A 20,751-nucleotide genomic window follows, 5' to 3' on the forward strand; every position below is an offset into this window, starting at 1 on the left:
GGGAATCGAGTCATGTGACTTGAGACTTGACTCGACTAAAGTTGCTATTTTTAGGACTTGCTTGCCAAAAACTTGGTAACGACTTGATTGGACTTGGTTCTTGGAACCTCACTGGGGGTTCCTGGCGTGCGCAAAATAGGAAGTCACACAGGGCAGCATGACTGGTGGGATGGCAAGACAGTCGTTCCACACAAAAATAAAAACAACAGAAAAAAAGGGTGCCCATCAACCTGAACAGTTTGTGACTACGTAATCAGCTGATTATGGCGCAGTTTTCTAAAGCAGCAGTCCCCAAATCATTTTTGTGCAACAGACTGATTTCCAAAGCTGGGAAGTCCGGCCCGGGGGCGGAACGGTCCGGTCCTCTGGAGTGACGTGGTCGGCGACCGGCAATATTTATGGATAAGGCTGGTGGGTTGAGGCCGGAAGGGTACCAAGGTCACGGCCGGAGGGCGGGGGCCTGACCGACAAAAAAGGGTCAAGTGCCCAGCTCTGCTGATTTCACACTAAGACTTATTTGGACGGGGCATCTTACCGAGACACCGACGAAAGCCGCTACTTCGTTGGCGAATACTCCACCCTCAACTGATGTGGTTGAGATCAATGCAACTGCTTCCAATCAACACGTTCACTAAAAGTGGGCATTTTATGAAATTTTACTGACATTTGTCAGTTTGTCATTTTTTGTGACAAACCAAATTGTAAATCATCAGTCCGTCAGTTAAATGCGTCAGTTAGTCGGTCAGTTAGTCTGTCCCGGCAACCCCTTCCCCCGTCCGTAGGGGGGAAAAAAAAGGCAACAAAACAGGCGTCAGTTGCGGCGGACTTCCCACGGAATGCTCACCTCTGACGTTCACTCCAAAACATTCAGAGTAAGTCTTGCATCATTCATCAACATAATTTTGCAGCTGAGCAAAAAATAAAATGCTTGGTATGCAAATGCAATCCAGAACCAGAAAGCAGGAACGTATAGAAAAAGGGTGGTTTGATGTTGGGGGTTCTGAAGAGTTGCCGGCAGATTAATACCACTTTTCTTGATTCTCATCCTCGTTTAGAAGCAGTGGTGATGCAATAATCTCATGTTTGTTTGCACATTTACACGGAAAAAATGCATAGTGTCACTCGGCATCAGCACAAAGGAACCGTGATACTGGGATTAGCACCACCGAGCCAGGCAGAGAGCTCAGTTTCGTGGGGCGCCATGACGGTCCACCGCTGCGCTCTGCCATGGCAGCCTTCCGTGATGCCCTAATGATGTTGTCGGAGCTCGGAGGGGCGGGGCTGAGCTAAAGTTGGTTGCGGGGAGGAAAATGGAGCGCGGAGAGGGGGACGACGGGGAGAGGGGGGGGTGTTACTTATCTGCACAGCTCCTCAGCATTTCTCTTAATTAAAACTCCTATCTGTGTCTTTGAAGTTCATAATGAGTCGGTTTGCTTCTGCGCAGCAACGGGGAGGAAAATAAGGCCAGAACGGATGTTTTTCTATTCTAGAACACGTTGGATGTATGTTGCAGCATGTCGGAGGTTATTGTTGTATTTGTTGCCGTCGCTCTTGTGCGGTTATTTGCATGAAAACAAGCTTGAGGAGCAAAGGATGTAAGCAATGAGGCTGATAAAGAGGAGATGCTGTTTTTTTTTTCTTCCCATTTGCAGCATGTGAATGGGTTTAATCTTATCACTGGCTGCTCCTCTCAGCTTGTGCTGATCTCCCTCCTCGCCAAGCGCTCACTCTTGCTTTCACAGGCCCTTCAGATTACAGTCAAATATTACAGGCCGTGACCAATCTCCAATTAACCAAATGTTGTCGGGTTATAATATCACCCTTGGCTCCTTTCATGCGCCTTTAACGCCTTTTTCCCAACGAGCGTGGATATTTTCTCCCCTCCGTGCGATGAAACGTCATTCTGCTGCTAAAGCCTCCGTACGATCCTGCGTAAGCTTAACCCAAATAAATCAGTCTTCCCGTGATACATGCGGAGTCAGACGAGAATTTAATTGAGACTCAGAAATTGTGTTCTAATCAAGGAAATTCCCATCTTTGAAAGGTTGGCCACCAAATTTTCTTTTGTATACGATATAATTCAGCTTTTGATGAACTGATCTTCCCTGGTTTACATGATTTGTGCAGTGGTGGACTGTTCAGGCCTGGATGGCTTTCTCTACTGATCTAAATCAACTTGTTCCATAAATTTGTATGAATTGAGTCCCATTAGTTTATTGTTTTCATTTCTGCTTCCTGTACATGTGCGCTGATATTTTTGGTGATTGTTTTGGTTCGGATTTCAGCCTATTGCCATTTCAAGCATATTTTCCCGTGGCCTGTAGAATCATTAGTGCTGGGCAGGCCATTGTATTTAAACTATATTAGAAATTTCTCTGACCAATCAGATTTCAATTTCATCCTGACAGGACTGATAACCGACTAGCAAAACTGTTTGTAGTGCTCTGCAAAAATGAATACATGGACTAATCTGAATCTGAGGCCAGTATGGCACACTTTACTTCATGATTTTTCATGTTTTACGTTATTTGATAAATGTTTGTTCTGAACTGCTTCAGAGTGTGTGGCACAGTTGTGTGTGTGTGTGTGTGTCTTTTTTTTTTTTCTAGTATGCTTGATTTGATTTCTAATTGCCATGTGATAGTGGTGATTTTAAGAGCTGGATTAAGTCTGGTAAATCTCCATTGAAGGCCCAGTTAGCAAATGCATGGCCCATCACTGGATTTTTTTTTTTTGTGTGTCTATTTGTGTGTGTGTGAGAGAAGTGCCATGTCTTTGTCATACCGTATTTACGCTTCGCCCTTGTGTCCGAAAGCTGTCGCCGTTGGACGGGGATATAATTAGAGGCTAAGCATTTTGGGTTGAGCACATCACAGAGAGCAGCCGGTGCTTCCAATAATAACCAAGCGCTGCCAACATTTGTATTTCAAACTGAAGGACACGTAGTAGTATCATTACCTGTCTGCTTTTTATTTTAGTCTGTTTTCATTGAACCACTTGTCTTACGTTGAAAGAAGACAACACTTTCCTTCGCCCACTCCACAAGATGAATCGTCGACCTGCGCAAACTTTCCTTTTCTCTGATCTCCGCTTGTTTTAAAACGGGCATCTTGTTTCAGAAGGAACCGTGACCTTTGCATTCGGATGTGATGCTCCAGACAACAGCGCATTCTCGTTTCATATCAGGAGAGCTTCAAACGAACACAGAGCTAGTGTGTATGGTGCCACCAGGGACAAATAGATTCTGTCTGGGGCTACTTTAAAGTTCACTGTGCTGAGAAGTTCAAAATAAAACTTGTGTTTCAGAGTAGGGACAAAGTTTGATGCCAAAGGTCCTAAAATTCGTAAATTTGAGAACATTTCGGAAAAGAATAGCTCTCAAATGTTGTATTGTAGAATTATCTATATATAAGACGTCTCAGAATTTCGCCAATCTTTGCAATACCTGGTACAACGGTCTCTCCGACTGGCCCATTTTGGGGACGGAGGATGAGAAGTTTAAAAAAATATGTATTAAGCAAGGCTGGAAATGGGTTTACATCTTTTTTATTGCATGACTTTCATAATCTCTCAACGTCATATGTCGAAAATCCAATTATACTCATGCACTTCAAGAAGCCATCGTGAGCCTCCACTCGAAAAAGCATTTGTCAGGACAGTCATAAGATGGAGATAGTGTAGTGACTTCCAGATGTTCAGGCCCGAACTTTGCCATGAATAACAAAAATCTGTGAGTTAAATTTTTGTAATTACCTATGGATGCCACAAAATGGTAACAAAGCATTTTTTTTCATCATTCAACAAGGTTATCCTGAGTAAATGAAGTTCCTTGGCCCCAAGATGCCGCAATACGACCCCAAAGCAATATTTTTATATGAGACATACTTTTGGCTTGAGTACAAAGACAGCAAATATGTGAGTTTTTCGCTGAATAACGGGGGATAGGTCCCCCCCCCCAAAATATCAGGAATTTGCAAATTCTGAATTCTGAATATTTATTTTTGTTGGTGTATTACAGCAAAGACAAGTCCAGGCAATGTACTTGACAAAGGTGGGCATTCGTCTGTCCTTTAGTCCGTGTTTGAGCTGTCGTCAGTATTTTAGGCCCGCCCAGTCGGTCCGAGTCAGCCAAACAGATTTGTTCGTATCGAAGCACACGCGGATGCCGCACACCGGACATGCAGCCAAATAAATAAAAAATGAAAAACGTATTATAAAATGTTTTGTATATCTTTCAATCCCACCGACCTCAATCACACATGTCCCGTGTGTTTTTATTCCGCCGATCACCACACCTTGCGTGCGTGTGTGTGTTTGTGTCCTTTTTATTTTTGATTTTTTTTCTTATTTGGCAGCGTTTCTCCTTGTGCTGCGCCTATGTGTAATTTAGAAATTATGTTCTCGACGCCGATTGGCTATCGCCGACGAGGGACGGGCTGTGCCCATAGATCGGCCAGAAGTGTGACGGACTGTCGATGCCCACTTCTGCTACTTAAATGCTAACATGGTTGGCGATCGAGTAGTGGCGACAGGTGTTGTCTGTTGGATCGAATGCTGAGTGTTTTATTTTGTGACATTATTAACATTATTAATATTCCACTGATGCACTAATATTGATACTTGTTTGAATCTCAAGAATGTTCAAATGTCATAAATGAAATGGGAAATTCAGGTATACAGCATATTGGCGAAGATAAGCCACTAGCACTAGCATCACTTTAATATTACAGTAATTAATTAATTTGTACACCTGCTGCAATCTAAAAAATGTTAAAATGTTGCAATATTGCCTCTTATGAGAGGATATAAAGGTGATAATTTGACCCTGCAGCAGATTTCGTCTAACCTTCCACTATATTTTCCCATAGGGTTTGATAGAGGATTACTTTTGGATCTTATTATTCTGCCCCACCACTCGGTATGATGTCAGCTCATGACCCGCTTTTGCTCACAATTGAAGCCCTAAGATAATTAAGTCAAGCTCAAAATAAAATAACACGGACTCAAGCAAGGCTGAAGTGTTTATCGGTGATCTCTCAATAGGGCCCAGGTTGCAGCCACTCTCTCTCAGATGTGTCTCTACCTCCATTACCGGCACACATACCCCAAGGCTGGAAATTGCCTTTTTGTGTCCACGGGCAGATTTGAGCCGAGCATCTTTTACTAAATGCATCTGCAAGGAGAACGAAGACCTCTTCAGGTCTAAAACCTTTGATCCTTAAGAGACCCCCACCTTCCTCTTTACCCCTCGGGAGCCGGCATTGCTGTAATTGAAGATCATTAACAATCCTCAATGCAACCCTCTCAACGAGCGTCTCCATAATGGAAAGTGAGTTGTGTGACAGCGGCAGAAAATGGGAGCTAAGGGATGGAAGGAGTGAGGGACGTCTTCCAAATAGAAATTAAGTGTAAATATCCCGTCCGTGGCGCCGTCGTCGCTTTGCCAAAAGAAGCTGAAACGAGCGAGATTACGGGCTTACATTTGTAGCGCCACGCTGTTTTTTTTGTGTTTTTTTTGTTTTGTTTCGCTGAAGAGGGGCGGCAAATGGTGCTGGTGGTGGTGTGGGGAGGGGTCGTGTGCGCACTTCAAAAGAATTTGTAACCAACCTAATTCATCTCGAGCGTAGGATGAGCTCGTAAGAAAGATGAAAGATGAAAGTGAGTTGGCATGGAAACAGAAAGCACATCAGCGCTCGCTGGCACACAAAAGGGCCGCCTGTGTTGCATGTTGCATTTCGGCGGGAAAGCATCCAAAGAGGCTTTAAGTGCTATCGTGACCTTACAAATAAAATGAGCCAATTATGACTAACTAGGCAGCTCAATTTCCGCTTTCTTTCCATGAGACCGTGCTTGTCATGCCTTACTTCTATTTTTTTCCTGTAATCTGGAGCATAGAATCAACATTTTTGTTACACGTTTGCTTCCTGGGGCAGCGAGGTGTTTTCGTGGTTAGTATGCTTGCTTCACAGTTTTGTGGTTCTGATTTTGATTCTCCGGTGAAGTTTGTGTGTGCTTCCTGTGCTTGCATGGTTTTTCCCTGCATTTGTCATTGATCTAATAATTTATTAAACGATTTAAAAAAAATACATCTTAAAATCTGTTCATGTGTATGTAAAATTTGTTGGCATAAATAATAGCGTACATGTTTGAATTGTATTTTGTATCCACCCATCCACCATAATGATTATTTACAATGCTTACTCTCATCAGGGTGAGATGGAACGTATCCCAGGTGACTTTGGGTCGAGAGCCAGGCCACGCCCTCGATTCATTCAAGTGCCCGACTAGATAAACAAGCATTCACAGTCCAACATTCTCACCAAAGGTCAATTTGAATGCTAAATTGTCCATAGGTGTGATTGTGAGTGAATACTCTTGTGGATACAACCTTTTACCCCAAAGTCAGCACAGGCTGCCGCTGCAAGCTCACCCGTGTCCCTAATGACAATAAGCAAAATAGAAAATAGAATGGATGGATGGTCTTTGCTTCATTTTTTTTTTCAAACAATCCCTTGAAGTCTCTTTATCACTTTCTTGCCCTGCCATTCCCCTGTTTCATCTTCTCATGGAAGTCAGGTGAAGTATTAATTGTAAGGCAGCGTGAGGCCATATATCTCTACCTCCATTTGATCTCAATGAGGGGAATTCCATGAGTTGAGACTGTGCAGATGTCATGCGCAGCTGTGTCGTCGCACTCTTGTAGGAGCACGTGTGCACAGACATGAAGATATGCAGAGATGCGCAAAAACACGTACAGCCAGTCGTAGTAATATTATATGAACAAAAATGCATCTTAACTAAAATAAGGAAATGACTAATATGGAGAAAATTAAGGTAGTAAAATGTGCAAGTGGTTAGCACGTCTGCGTCACAGTTCTGCGGTTCAGGGTTCAACTCTTGGCTCGGTCCTTCCAGTGTTGAGTTTGTGGACACACGGACGCTCTTAAGGAGACTCGTTATTTAGCCCCCTTTGGTAAAAAAAAGTTAAAATGAAGGAATTGGAAAGCCCTGCGATTGGCTGGCTACCAGTTGAGGGTGTATCGTGCCTACTGCCCGAAGACAGCTGGCATGGGCTCCAGCGCCCCCACGACCCTCGTGAGGACGGCTTAGATAATGAATGGATGGATGAATTGGAAAGCTCGCTACTTAATGTCAAGAAATATATTGTCGTTCGTATGGCTGCTAATGAACGACTGCATTTGGCTGCAATCAGCAGTGACGACGTGACCCTTCCCATCGTGTCAACAGGTAAATTGCTCACTTTGATTGTGTTTCAATTGATTATACATTCCCCAAAATACAAAATCAAACCGGTAACTTTTCGTTTTTGGCCATACTCCATCCTGGCTCGTGTTCGTGAAGCGGATTAAAGTGTTGAGTTCAACTAAAGACTCTGTGCTCTCTTACCGGAGCCTCTGCAGTGGTCAATAAATCCAAAAAACTAGTTTAAAGGTCAACTCCTCAACAGCTAGCAATGTCTTTACAGAGAATAATATTAAGAACATTTGCTGGTTGTGCCTTAACAAGATCCACATATTCAGTGGAACGTGCCTTGAAATGCGTTGTGTCAATCGGAGTTATTGTTATTAATAGGAGCGTATCATCAGAACCCCGATGTTTACCTTCTCGTGTTCTCTCTCCATTGCAGAGTCGTATGCTTTGTATCCCGCAGTGCTATGATGGCACAATGGGCGTCTTGCGGCATCAAAGGCCTGCTGGTGACAGGTTCAAGGTGGGATCATGTAAAAAGATCAAATATTCATTTTTTTCAAGTCACAGAATGCAAAGTTAATTGAAATATTGTGAAAAGAGGAAAATAAGCGCTTGTGACAGGGACTCACTTGAGCAGAAAAACCTTATGCACCCTCCCTTCTCTATTTTATTTTCATGACAAGATTCCGTTTTTAGACTGTCACATGTATATACTCCGTAAGTCACAGACATTTCCGCTTTTATAGTAAGAGTAATAATTTGATTTACAAGTACAATTTGTTCCATGACCACACTTGCAAATCAATTTTCAACCATTGAAATGAATTGAAATACCATTAAGCTATTCCAGCACCTGGATAAAAAAAACCAGCACATTTTTAGTAACAAACACAATCACTTGCACCTTTCACTTTTGTAGGAACAGTATTTATTTCGATTTATTTAGAAAATAAAACCTTAACAAGGTTTATTCATTTAATTTTTTTCAAGTTCAGCGGGCCATATTAAAACGTTTAACGGGACGCATATGGCCCCCGGGCCGTAGTTTGCCAACGCCTGACTTAGCGTTAAGAAAAAAGAAAAAGAAACGACTATTCCTGAAATACCTGACGAGAGCAAAAGATTTTCACAACTTAGAATTCTGCGTGGATGTCAAGAAGCTCATTTCATTCATCGCAGGAATATTTTTGCTAAAATTGAACAATTTAATGACTAGTGTTATTTGTCAGTTGATTAATTAATCATTGCAACTCTACTACCCACCTCAAACTTCCTTCATTACATTTACCCCCCAAATTTAGTAATTTTTTTTATAGTTTGTATGTTTGCGTGTTGCTTGTTAAAATGTCTTCTTATCGCATAATCTTCGCATTAACTCTGACATCAATGAAGCGTCCCAGTGGACTTGCCGTGGCTCCGCCTGAATGAAATGAACTGCACGCAAACGTAGTCCTTTTTACAAACGATCACTCTTGCATTGCCGCGTGTTTATCACCATGTGGGATATTGATTCCTGCAACTTTAAAGAGAGGCCTGTTATCATCCAAACATCTCTCCCATGGTTGCTTGTTTACAACCAACTCCTCGTCTGAATCGCAAACGTGTTCCCGAGTGCTAATTCCCACAGCAATTGGATCACCAGGGACGGGATTGCAAATGGGAGCAGACTAAGCTCGAAAACACAAGGACTGGCGCAAACCTGGTGTTTCATCAATATGACAATGGTAAGAACATGCTTGACCTGGTGAAACCTCTAAAGTCAAATCTCTCGTGGAGGGGAGGAGAGCCTGCCACTTCTTTTAAGAGTGTGTGAAGAGGACTCCACTGGATTATTTTGATCCCTGGAGTTAGAAAGGAGGAGCTGCTGCCACTGTGATTGGTCTGTATGTCAGGGCGTCCTCACACTTGGACATTTGAACTGTGTGGGGCTTATCCAAGATGCCCTCTTGCTCTCTTGCCACCCGCTGGCCTGTGCTCGCGCAGCTCTGCTGTCCTGATTTTGTGGATTATTTCTACCCCCTGTCTTTATTTCCATTGTGCAAGGTGGCTTTTGTCATTAATAACTGGCAGAAGGTGCTACGTCCCGATCAGCAATCCGTCTATTTGTCATCTAACAACTGATGGCAAACAAACCCAAAAAAATGATGGACTAAACACTGACAAAAGTGGGTTTTTGTCCGTTAGTGCAATCGTGACTAACCGGGATGAACCTCTCAGTCGTGTGTTAGTTTGCGTTGCTGAAAACAAGCAGGGTTGCTTCTATTGGCTATGTATGGAAACGCTTTGCGCTTCCTGTGGAGTCGGCGGCGGTTTGCATCAAAGGCCTGTAATCTGCCAATGAACCAATGACGAAGAAAAAAAAGACGACAAACGGACGACAGGCATTTATAGACGGGAAGCGACTTGGATTGGATTGTACACTGCAGGGGGCCACCAGCGTGCTCCCGCTGTAATATTACAGTTCAAAAGATTGGTCAATAAGTGAATGCGAAATGTTGTGTGTTAAGCCACCGTATGATCATCTGTTGGACGATGACAGGAGCGGTAAACAGACGGACTGGCGGGCCGAGGACATTTTCAGACAGAAGCGTGGTTAAAATAACAGACAGATGACGGATGGGTGCCCACGCAAAAGTTGCGCACCTCTGGTCAAGATCCAAATGACTGGGCGAGATTTGGGGTTATTTGTTCTGCGATTGGCTGCAACCAGCGCAGTATGTCCCCAACCTCCCCCCATTGACAGCTGTGATAGGCACCAGGATGACTGCGGCCCGAATGAGGATAAGCGGTACAGAGACGACTGCTGTTTATTTCTATTGTGCAATGTGTTGGTTATTGCTAAATGTTCACAGGGCGAGCACATTAATCACGCCCGCCCCGAACATTGTGCTGAGCAACTACAATGGTGCCTTTGCGCAAAGTAAGCAGAGCTGAAGCAAATTTTGTTGGACATAGAGATTATCTTTAGTAACAACATTAATGAGTAAATCCCTCTTCTCACCTGTTGAGGGAGCCCTAGAGCAAGAAACGCGAACGACAGTAAATTAAACAACAAAGTTGCAAGCTTTTAAAAGCGTAGATATCAAACACGTTAGCAAAATAGTACAAATGTTCGCCTTGGTGATAATACTCCTTGGGTGTGAATGCATTTGCACCAGCGGAAGGGAGAGCAGCCAGCACATGTTGAAAGGCATGGCGGCTCTTTAATGTGGCTCCAAGCTCGCCAGTCCGGGGCCCTAATGAGCTGCTGGGGAGCTGGGCCGCTCGCCTACACATCGGCAGCTCTCCTGCTGCCATTAAGGAGATGCCCCTGAATTCCTCTCGAGACCCTGAAAAAAAAAAAAAATAACGAACTCACACAAGCCTCAAAGACTGGCATACGGCCTCCTAGATTGGTTGAAAGTTACGCCTTTGTTTGCCAAAAGACTCCACCCAGCTGTTAGCAAACACACTTTGTACATGGCGCCATTGACCGAGACTCTGCAACAGCATCTGTCTAATTGAAGTGTTGTCTGGAACACACTTAATTGTGTCTCCAATTTGCCATTTTACAATTTAATCCAAACATTGAAGTAGAACTCCTGAAGTTTAAAGCCCCTGAATTCAGAAATTGATCATATTTCAGGAAAAAAATACACAGTAATCCCCTTATATTTGCGGTTCATTTCTTTATAAGAAATTGTGTTTTTCCGCGGAACCTATAGACATGGGGGAGAAAAAAATCACCTATTTGCTTATTCTTCTTGTGAAGCTCCAAGATGCTGACTTGCTGCTCGACTTCTATGTCAGGGAGGAGCTATGTTTAATCTGGGTTGTTAGTGGAGATTTTCCATTTTTTTTCAACGCATGTACAAATGCACTTCTGGTGTTTTTTTTCTCAAATACATATATATATATATATATATATATATATAAGAAAAAAATCACATGCAAAATCAAATTAGTTTTTGCACCTATTAATGTGTCACGATCTGGAGGACACATCTCACATCAAAGTGGGCCTGTGTCAAGAATTCCAGCATGGGCAGATATTGGTTATTTGTCAAGAGTGGGCTGTGAATGTGACAGTCGCACACGACCCAATGAACAGGATGAATAATCCCCCAACACCATCAAAGGAACCCTCGACTGGAGCCTCAACCCATGACAGCGCAGCATACAGTCTCCCGCCCTGTCTCCTAACCATCGGAGACTGCAGAGGTTGATGAGACATGGACATACTGTATATTGGAAATATTTGAATAGTGACACACTGGACCGGAAAGCAAAGAAAGATTCTTTTTTTCACCTCGAATTTACCAAGAAGAAGATTCCCCTCAAACACCTAAATATATAAATAATGTATAAAAATATAAATATATCAGGTTTAAAAAAAAGCCCTTTTTTCTGCAATTCAAAGCAATTCCCAGGTGTCTTAATAACGTGTGCTTTTTTTCAGAGCACCCCAGGATTAAAAAATATAGCGCTCTTTTTCAAAAGATTGTCTGAGCCATGCAGTTTGAGTGATCATTTCAGGATTCATTTGTTTTGAATTGAAATTTATTAAGGATTGCATTCATATATATGTTTTGCCTTTAAGGGTATTCTTCCACGAGGAAGTACTTTTCTGTGAAGAATAAACATATGCTTATTATTTCTGTGGAGTACATCTGCCTCCCAGTTCTGAATTTTGGAGTTCAAATATTGGTTACGGCCTTCCTGTGCAGTGTCTGCTTGTTTTACTCCGTGCTGGAGTGAGTTCTCTGCGATGACTTCAGCTTTCTTCACATTTCAAAATCTCATATGTTAGGCTCATTGAAGACACTAAATTTCTCTCTGAATCAGTGGTGGGCAAAGTACGGCCTTTGGGTCACATAGGGCCTGTTCTGTTTTTCAATCTAGTCCACTGAGCATTTACATTATTAAGAGTCATGCAAAATTTAATAACATTGGTCAACAAATGTTTACTTTTTTTTCAGAGCAAGCAGAGTTTTCCAGATAATTTTTTTGTGCTGATTCCTAATTCGCCCTCATTCTTTCTCGAGCACATCAGGTTTTTATAATAATACTACTACTACTAATAATAATAATAATGTATTTTTTTTTTTTCATAGATATATATTAAATAATATTGTTCATTTAAGTGTTAGGTTCCCCAACAGATGAATTTCTATTCGAAAACATCCAAGCGCATTGTAAAATCCGTTTTGTAGATTTTTTTTTCAAAAAACTTGAAAAAAAATTATAAAATAATTCAGCAACAAAAATAAATTAAGTGACATTTTTTCTACTAAATTATTTTAATTAAACTGTACACACATGAATTTCTGTGGAAGGGATCCCAGTGGAACTAAACATGCTGGAAAAAAACTGTTGCATTAATCATCATATCATCAGAAATGAAGCAAATCCCAGAAAGGGGGGGAAAATATGGACTTGTTTTCGATAATAGCATTTGCTTTTTCAATGAGCAAAAGGGGAAAAACATCTTAAAATTGGATTGGATTTTTGTCCCCCAAAAATGTTCTACTTCGACTAACTAAGAATGCACGCAACCCGGTTTTCCTACCGTGGGATTGCAGTCATTCAAGTAAGTGTGCGGGCAAGTTACAAACATTTTTGGTAATCTCCTCGTGACATCAGTTTTGTTACTGGCCTGTCAGTCGTGTGGGGAGGCAGAGAATCACCGCTGGCACATTGCCTACAGCTCCCTGACGTCCTCAACAGCGTTGCCTCTGATCTCGAGCCAGGTCCGCTGGCCCACCTCATGGCCCAACCTTGGCTGTCGTCTCCAGCCTCACACTCCGTCCCCCCCTGAGCCGATGCCCGTCGCGCCTCCCCTGGCGTTGACAGCCGTGTCTTAATTGCCAAATGTTTACAACAAAGCGAGGCGGATGCAATGCTTTTTATTTAAGAGATGGACATTCAAATTAACCTTAGACGACGGGTGTTTTTTACTGACTTCTGGCGATGAACGGAAATCTGAAATCTTTGTTGCGCTCTAGTGGGGAGCTAAATTCATGAAAAAGGCATCTATTAACCTTTTGTGGCTCGGCCTGGGTGTGAGGACCCCCCGAACCAGGAGGATGAAGGGACTGAGAGCTGAGCTGAAAATAGAAGCTGCTTTTTTTATTTTTAAACAAGCTGCTCATATTTTGGCCAAATGCTCCCTCTGATCATACACGGACCGCTGTGTCCTTTTCCGCAGAGAGATTTCTTCATTGCATTTTTATTGTCAGAAAATGGATTCAGCTGTGTTCCAGGCCACAGCTTTCTTAAATACACAGGCCTGCGCAAGAAATTACCAACACCCTGGCTAACCTACCTCTACGCAGATTCTTGTCGCTCGCCGGGCTGGACTTGAGCCTGTCACAAAAATAGAGAATATGATTTTTATCACAATATGAACTTATGGGGTCAAATTAGTAGTGTGTGTTTCCATGGCAAATCCTCAAAATATCTTTCAACCATTTTGACACCACGTGCTGTCTACAACGCTAAAAACTTCCCAATTCAAAGTCATCGATCTGTCTGCTTCTAACTCCTTGATCCAAAATGTTTAAAGTCAATCTGTGAAACTGCTGTAGGTGGGCAAATTTTTCACAACTTTCCAGTAGCCACTACTGAGTGAATTTTGTAACCAGGAACCCGAGTAAATGTAAATTTTCACCGGGATACAAATACTTGTCTGCATGCGCAAAAATGTAATTTATTGTTGGAAAAAAAAATTAATTCCAAGAGGACCTGAACACTTACCTGTATTACGCTTAAGCAAGAGCACACCATCCTTTGTGAATCAGACTACACGTTTGCTCGTGTCAATAAATAATTCTCGTTTCCAAGCTGCCCACATACAGCCGGCCAATTCGACGACGTCGCTCACCCAGCAATTACATGAAGCCTTCACCATCCATTCACATGCAGATTTGATCAAAGCTTTGTTTCAGGTGCTGCTCATTTTGTGATGCCCAGGACAGTCGTCCTTGTTTGAGTTGAAGCAAGATGTTGCGATGATTTGGTGCAAACGCTTTGGCACTCTCCACACTTCTCGTTCCAAATGCCATTTTTGTCGCACACAGCTTGATTTGATGACGTATGAAACACAAACAAACAAAAACTTTTGGAGCACATTTTCACATTGTCTGGGGCAGTTGCCTGTAATTACATACATTGATTGTCTAAGACATTTGATTTCTATTTTCCAAGGCATATTTACATTTTCCGGGACCTTTGGCTCAAATTCTGACATTGTCCTTCTCTCTTTATTGGGACATTAGATTTGGATATTTTTCTATCTCTATATAGTGCACATTTACCTTCAATTTAGACATTAGTTGGGATGTTTGTTCAAATTTCTAATATTGTGCTGTACATACATCGACAATATTGAACAGGAAAGAGAACAGTAAATGTGCAAGTTAAATTTACATTCTTTTGTCATTATATTCTAAAATGTCTGGTTGTGTTTTTCAGGTTCTGCCTGTTAAGGACTTCCGGACTATATATTAGTGGGCCATGAGAGAATACCCAGTTTGACTTAATTCCTCTAAAAATTACACTGGTCAACAAAATGGTTCTTTTTTTTAAATATTTTTTTTATCAGAGATGCAGGTAAAATTATGCATGATTTTTGTTTGCGCTGATTCCAAATATGTCCTTGATTTTTTTTTTTTTTAGCACATCATCTTTTCCCAATGAGAATAAAACAATAGTGAGAATTCACAATGATAATACAAATAGACATGCCCAATTATATAATTTGGAATTAACAAAGAATTTAGGATTAAGTTCAGCAAATGATGCATTTCTTTCTGAAACGTAGTAACTATAAATTACAAACATGGTAAAATCCGTATTGTGACAGCTTTTCCCCGAGATGGCAGAAGTTACAATTAACGTGTACACACTTGTCACCGTTTTTACAACAAAGTATAAACTTTGTGTTTAACTAAACAGGCCCATATTTCACACTAAATACAATTTAAGTAAATTGAGACGGACTCATCATCAAGTTTTTGTGTCATTTTTGTTTTTGAGTGTGCTGTGAGATTTTCCTTTTATGAAATATGCGTCTTGACTTAACAAAGTTGTTGTAGATGCCTGAAAATTGATATTTTGATTGTAGGCGTGACGATCCTCGCTCTCCTCTTTAATAGAAACCAAACAATAAGCTCGAATTGATACTCCCTCATTCACTTTCTTCGTGTTTCTTTGTCTTTAAATAAAGAAACGCTGCGGCGCCATTAGAGGACGCTCCCTTTCAACCTCCCTCTTGCCATTTTTCTTTCATTGTTTGCATTACGCAATACGTTGAAACAACGCTGTTGCCTCATTGTCACCATGAATTACGATCGGGCACTGTGACTTCTTCAAATGCCCCACGCCCCGGCCCCTCCCTCTCAGTGGAGCGAGCGAAACAAGCTGCGACTTCCTCCCTTTCCGCAAGCGGCGGCGGCCATCTTTTAATTATTTCATGCCCCTTGGTTCTGGATGTGCAGGACGAGCTGCAGGAGAACGACGATGACTGACAGCCGGCACCCATCCCACAGGAACTCATTAGGCTTTCCCTGAGTTAAAAGCTGGTGGGCACGCTGCTCTCGCTCCTCGCCTCTTAGTCCTACGTTGACTGGAGTTTGGAAAAAGCAAACCAACTGAACTCCGCTGCCAATGCGGGGCTGAATTTACTGTGCTCTTATCTCGTCTGATCAGAGGATCGCTTCAGAAATATTCTTTCATTTCAACTTCTCGTCTGTGACTCTTTTGCACATTTTTTTTTTTTCCTTGTGTTTTAGAGCTTTCTCCCTCATCGTGTTTGTCTCCCTGGTCGTCTTTTTCCTCCCGCTCTTTCCCGCTGGGGTGATAGAAGGCAGTGCTAAGGGTTCTGAGGAGCCCTTGAAGTGCCGGCCCCCTCAGAGAGCAGTTTAAAGGACCATTTCATCATGTTCGCCGAGAAGTGCTTCTTAGGAGCGAGCTCCCAATATGACTTGTGTGAATCGAGCGCAAACTCCCTGGAAAGTTTTGCCTTCACACCACTTTATTTGTTGTTGCTTTACCAGTGGTTGTGGATGTCAGCCATGTACTCATACTCTGTGTTTACATAGAAGTACATATACTTAATCTGGTTAAAGTCGAATGCTGGTTCAACTTCTGTACTGTCAATTACCTTTATGGGCGGAGTCAGAACTTTTTCTTGGGGGACCAGGGTGACATGATAACTCTCTGAAGGGTGGTTATAAGAATGAAGCAAGGTTTCGGAACACGTCTCGAGCAAATGTGGGCGTGCCAATTGAAGCCTCGATTTGACGCTTGTGTGGTTTCTGCCCCAAAAAAAAAAAAAAATCACGTGTCCGATGAGAAATGAGGCCTTGGTTTCTGCGGATCACGTCATTGGTGCTTTCAACGGATCGTTTAAGATACTTTGCGGGTGTTGTCAGCAGTTGGCGAGTTATTGAGTCAGTCAGTGGGTGAGAGAAGAATAGTTGGATTTTGGAAGGATTCCGTCGCTTCCAGTGATATAATGAATGAGGAGTGTGGTTCTTGACTTGATCCAAGTCGAAAAAGGACCCCCTATACTTGTCAACTATGAAACCTATAAATGCAGAGAGGGTTCAAAAGACAATCAATGTTTTGTTTTTTTTCCATACATCGCCAACTACAGGCCTGGCAGACAAATTACAATCCATTTGAATTTGTTTTTGTATGTCTATACAAATAAAGCATCGAAGGATCCTCCTCATTTCTCCCTCCATCCTTGGATGTGGATCTTCTCTCCCTCCTTGAAACCGTCCTTTTCCCTCCTCCTCCCATGCGTCACTCGGCCCATCTGGGCTGTCTGCCGGAGTCGGGAACGTCGGTCCCTGTCAGGGGAGCTCAGTGGGGCCCTGCCGAAGACACAAAGGGCGGATTATCGCAGCTGCCAGTCAGACTAAGACCCGCGCACAACTGCTCTTCTCGAGTCTATAGCGGTGTCCTCAGCCCTCACGCCCGGGCCCCGTCACAAAGGGACATCATTAGCTCCAGCACAAAGGAGCCCCTCGTCTTAAGCAACACTGCAATCAGCCGCCACAAATAGTGTGATTAGTGGAGATGATATGCATGTGTAATGTATGCTAAGAAAGTGTCATCTGCTCAAAATGAGAGATACAGTGCATATGGAGGAGACCTTGCCTTTTTCAGCAGTGCTGTTTCGTAATCAATCACAGTGGCTGTTTGGGCTTTGTAGACACGATAAGCTTGTTAACATTCAATCTGTTTTGACAGGTCAGGTAAACATAAAAAAAAAATGTAAACAGAGTCTACATTTGCAACAAAAATAATTTAAAAATCACGTGCAAACCTCAAACCTTATCTTTTTTATTCTCATTATGTCGGTTGGTTCAGGAAGAAATTTAGAATCTGGAGGAAACAACGTTACTTTTTTAACAGGCATAGGCTTCAGAAATATAACACACTCGAAAAATTAGCATTGAGCAGCTTCATCGCTTTTTGCAAGTTTCCGGCCGTGCAAGTCAGCTCAGGTCCTGTGTGGGTTTTCTCCACGTACTCTGGCTTCTGCCAGATTCATTAAACATTCTAAATCATCCATAGACGTCAATGCTAATATGAATGGTTGTTTGTCTTGATGTGCCCTGCGATTGGCTGGCCAGCAGTTCAAAAGTCACTTCAGATAGGCTCCAGCTCTCCTGTAATCCTAATGAGGACAAGCGTGATAATAAATAGATGATAGATGGACAAATTAGCATTGCTGAATGTCTTGTATTCTCTTGTACATGAAATAATATTCAAAAAATGTGTTTCAGAATCCCTCATTTTCACTTTCATGTCTCGGAAATCATAAAAGTTAACCTTCGTTTTGAAGAACAAAGCGCTCTGACGCCACCAAACATCTCCGCTCTCGTACACTGTTTTCTCTCGGGCCGAGGGTAATTTCCTTGATCGCACCGAGACTCCGGCAACGCAGGACCAAAGCCAAGCGGTGTGCAGGGAGGCCAAGCACACACATTGAACATTCCAAATCATCAACAATTTTTACTGTAACCCATGAAGTGCTCTCTCTTCTCAACTTTAAGAAGTATTTACAAAGTATTGAAACTGTTGAAGGTACATGTCTGCATGTACTTATACTTATATATGTCGCTTGTATGATTCTACTCCCCCCACTCAAGTTTTCAGATGTGTGCGGAAAAATCTTACAGCGATACCCTAAGTAAACATAAAATGCAGTTTTAAAATTTATTAAGGGGAAAAGAACTCTTTAAAGCTACCTGTGTGAACAAGTACTTGCCCGTATTGCTAAGTCGCGAATTTAAAGTGCCTTATCAAAAGCCACATTTTTTATGTAAATAAATTAGCGGCGTCCACCTGAAATGTGCCAACATAAGGCACCACAGAACAAGTGTATGAACAAATATAAATCACCATAATGCTTTATAAAGTACTGCTTGTCGCATGCATCAAGTGGCCATCGTAGATGCAAGCTGGTCAATTCAAAATAAAATAATTTTCAGCCCTCAATAATAAATAAACCAGAAGTACAGTAATTTTCTTTTTTTTTTCTTCTGTGCAGCCTGCTGCAGTCCGCGGCCCGGCGGTTTGGGACCACTGCCGAAGGGTATGTTTACACATAAACCTTTATGGTTTTGTTTCCATGCATTTTTGAAATGTTTCACTTTACAGGGCCTCCTCTTGGAGTGCTAGTACAATTTTACAATTTTCAGTCTTTGAAGAGAAAATTCACATTGCGGGTGTTTTCAAACATTTGAAATGTTCTTTTTTACTCTAGAAAACAGTGATACCAAACAGGAAAACAGTTTGTGATATAGACAAAAGCCCAAAAGGAATTTCAGCTGAAATACAGCCTTTGCTACAAAAAAAAGTACTTTTCCCTGATCACTCATGTTTTCCTTGAAGAATGGCACACATCTTCCAAATTTTTAGAATGTATTAGAAAAAATCTCATTGCCACTGCCCAACAAAAAAATTCTTCTCTGAAATAATGCTCTCATCTCAATTTACCTAAATTCATGTTTTTTTTTAAGTTTTCTTACACACTGTGAGATGTGGGCTCATTTAATTGAACACAAAGTTTTATTTTGTATGAAAAAAGATAAACTAAAAAGAAACTTCATTGAAAAAAAAAAATGAAAAAAAAGTCAACAGGAAGCAAATTACGTTTCAGTCTTGGCTTTTTGCCATACAGCAACTTGAATATTTTTCATCATTGTGCTTATGTTTTGTCTGCTTCAGCGCCGCTGTGATGATCAGTTCACAAACACCATGTTTTGCACAAACATTTGTGCAAATCCTCTCAAACTGAAGTCTCATTTTCAATAAACACGCAGCATTCACACTTTTAAGTAAATAAACAATCTTGGCCACCTGCTTTTAAATAACAATCGTATGAACGACTCTTTGTTTCCGTCTTTGCTGCGCAGGGAAAAGGTGACCTCAGCACAATTTGGCAATTGCGGACATATCATAAGGTAATCGGACTTCACTGGACGGAGATGAAAACAGAGACTTTACTCAGGGGTACCATGTTTGCGAGCATCAGTCCGAGTCAACGCCAAGGCAACTCCATGGGAGCAGTGAAACCAAAAGAAGGCGAATGACATTAACAGCGGTGGAAGTCACAAACAAGTGGCGAGAGAGAGAGAAAAAAAAAAAAAAAAAGCAACAGGCTTTGGAAGGTCAACGAAACTGAAGTCTTCCTGGTACAATTTATTCACACACAAGGACGTTTGGTACACGAGTGAATGTTTACTGAACATTCCAGTATTGTCACATGCCTTCAAGGTGTACTGGTGTGAAAGGACACGCCTGCAGGGTCTTTCTTCACCAAGATTTGTGGAGCAGATGGCAGGGCGAGACATTGCGAAAATGGGGTTGGCGTCACCGGACTTCCTTTGGGATTTTACCAGAATCAGAATCATATTTATTGCCCAAGTATGTAACAACATACGAGGAATTTGTCTCTGCTCGATTTAGGACAAAACACAAATACAAAAAGTCATCAGGCTATGTAAGGATACCATTATTATTATTACTGAACATGACAGATGTGCAATGTTGATTCAATTATCAGATGATGCAAAAAGAATGTCACAAATTCAAAGTGACCAGGAGTGTAGTATTCATGATTCAACAGCGATTACGCAAATAATAACGTGTCTGGTGGTGTGGAATAGTGATCAACAACAGATTCATTAAAAAAAATGTGGTGATAATGACATACAGAACATGTCAAATTGACCCCCCACTACCCCCCAACAAAAAAAAAAAAACAATTGCAAAATGCCACACTGGAATTATGAGTCAACTGTTTAGGGCAGGGGTCCTCAATCCTGTTCCTCGAGGGCCAATGTCGTGCCTGTTTTCCATCTCTCTCTGCAGCAACACACCTGATTCTAATATAATTGACAAGGTCTCTAGAAGCTAGATAATGATCCTGATCATTTGAATCAGGTGTGCTGCAGCTGGGAGAGATGGAAAACAGGTAGGACACTGGGCCTTGAGGAACAGGACTCAAGACCCCTGGTTTAGGGAGTTTATGGCAAGGGG

At 41.9% G+C, this 20,751-nt stretch overlaps 1 long non-coding RNA gene across 1 annotated transcript; it reads left to right on the top strand.

The window, feature by feature from the left end:
• Positions 1–7,647: 7,647 nt before the first annotated feature.
• On the top strand, positions 7,648–20,280 carry LOC148331980 (uncharacterized). Its single transcript, XR_015844698.1, has 3 exons — positions 7,648–7,732; positions 18,758–18,802; positions 19,626–20,280. It is a non-coding gene; the product is annotated as an uncharacterized LOC148331980 (long non-coding RNA).
• Positions 20,281–20,751: the final 471 nt, after the last annotated feature.

This window comes from Idiotropiscis lumnitzeri, chromosome 8 (assembly GCF_059441095.1).
Source record: "Idiotropiscis lumnitzeri isolate Australia: NSW breed Sydney's pygmy pipehorse chromosome 8, RoL_Ilum_1.0, whole genome shotgun sequence".
NCBI classification, from domain to species: Eukaryota; Metazoa; Chordata; class Actinopteri; order Syngnathiformes; family Syngnathidae; genus Idiotropiscis; species Idiotropiscis lumnitzeri.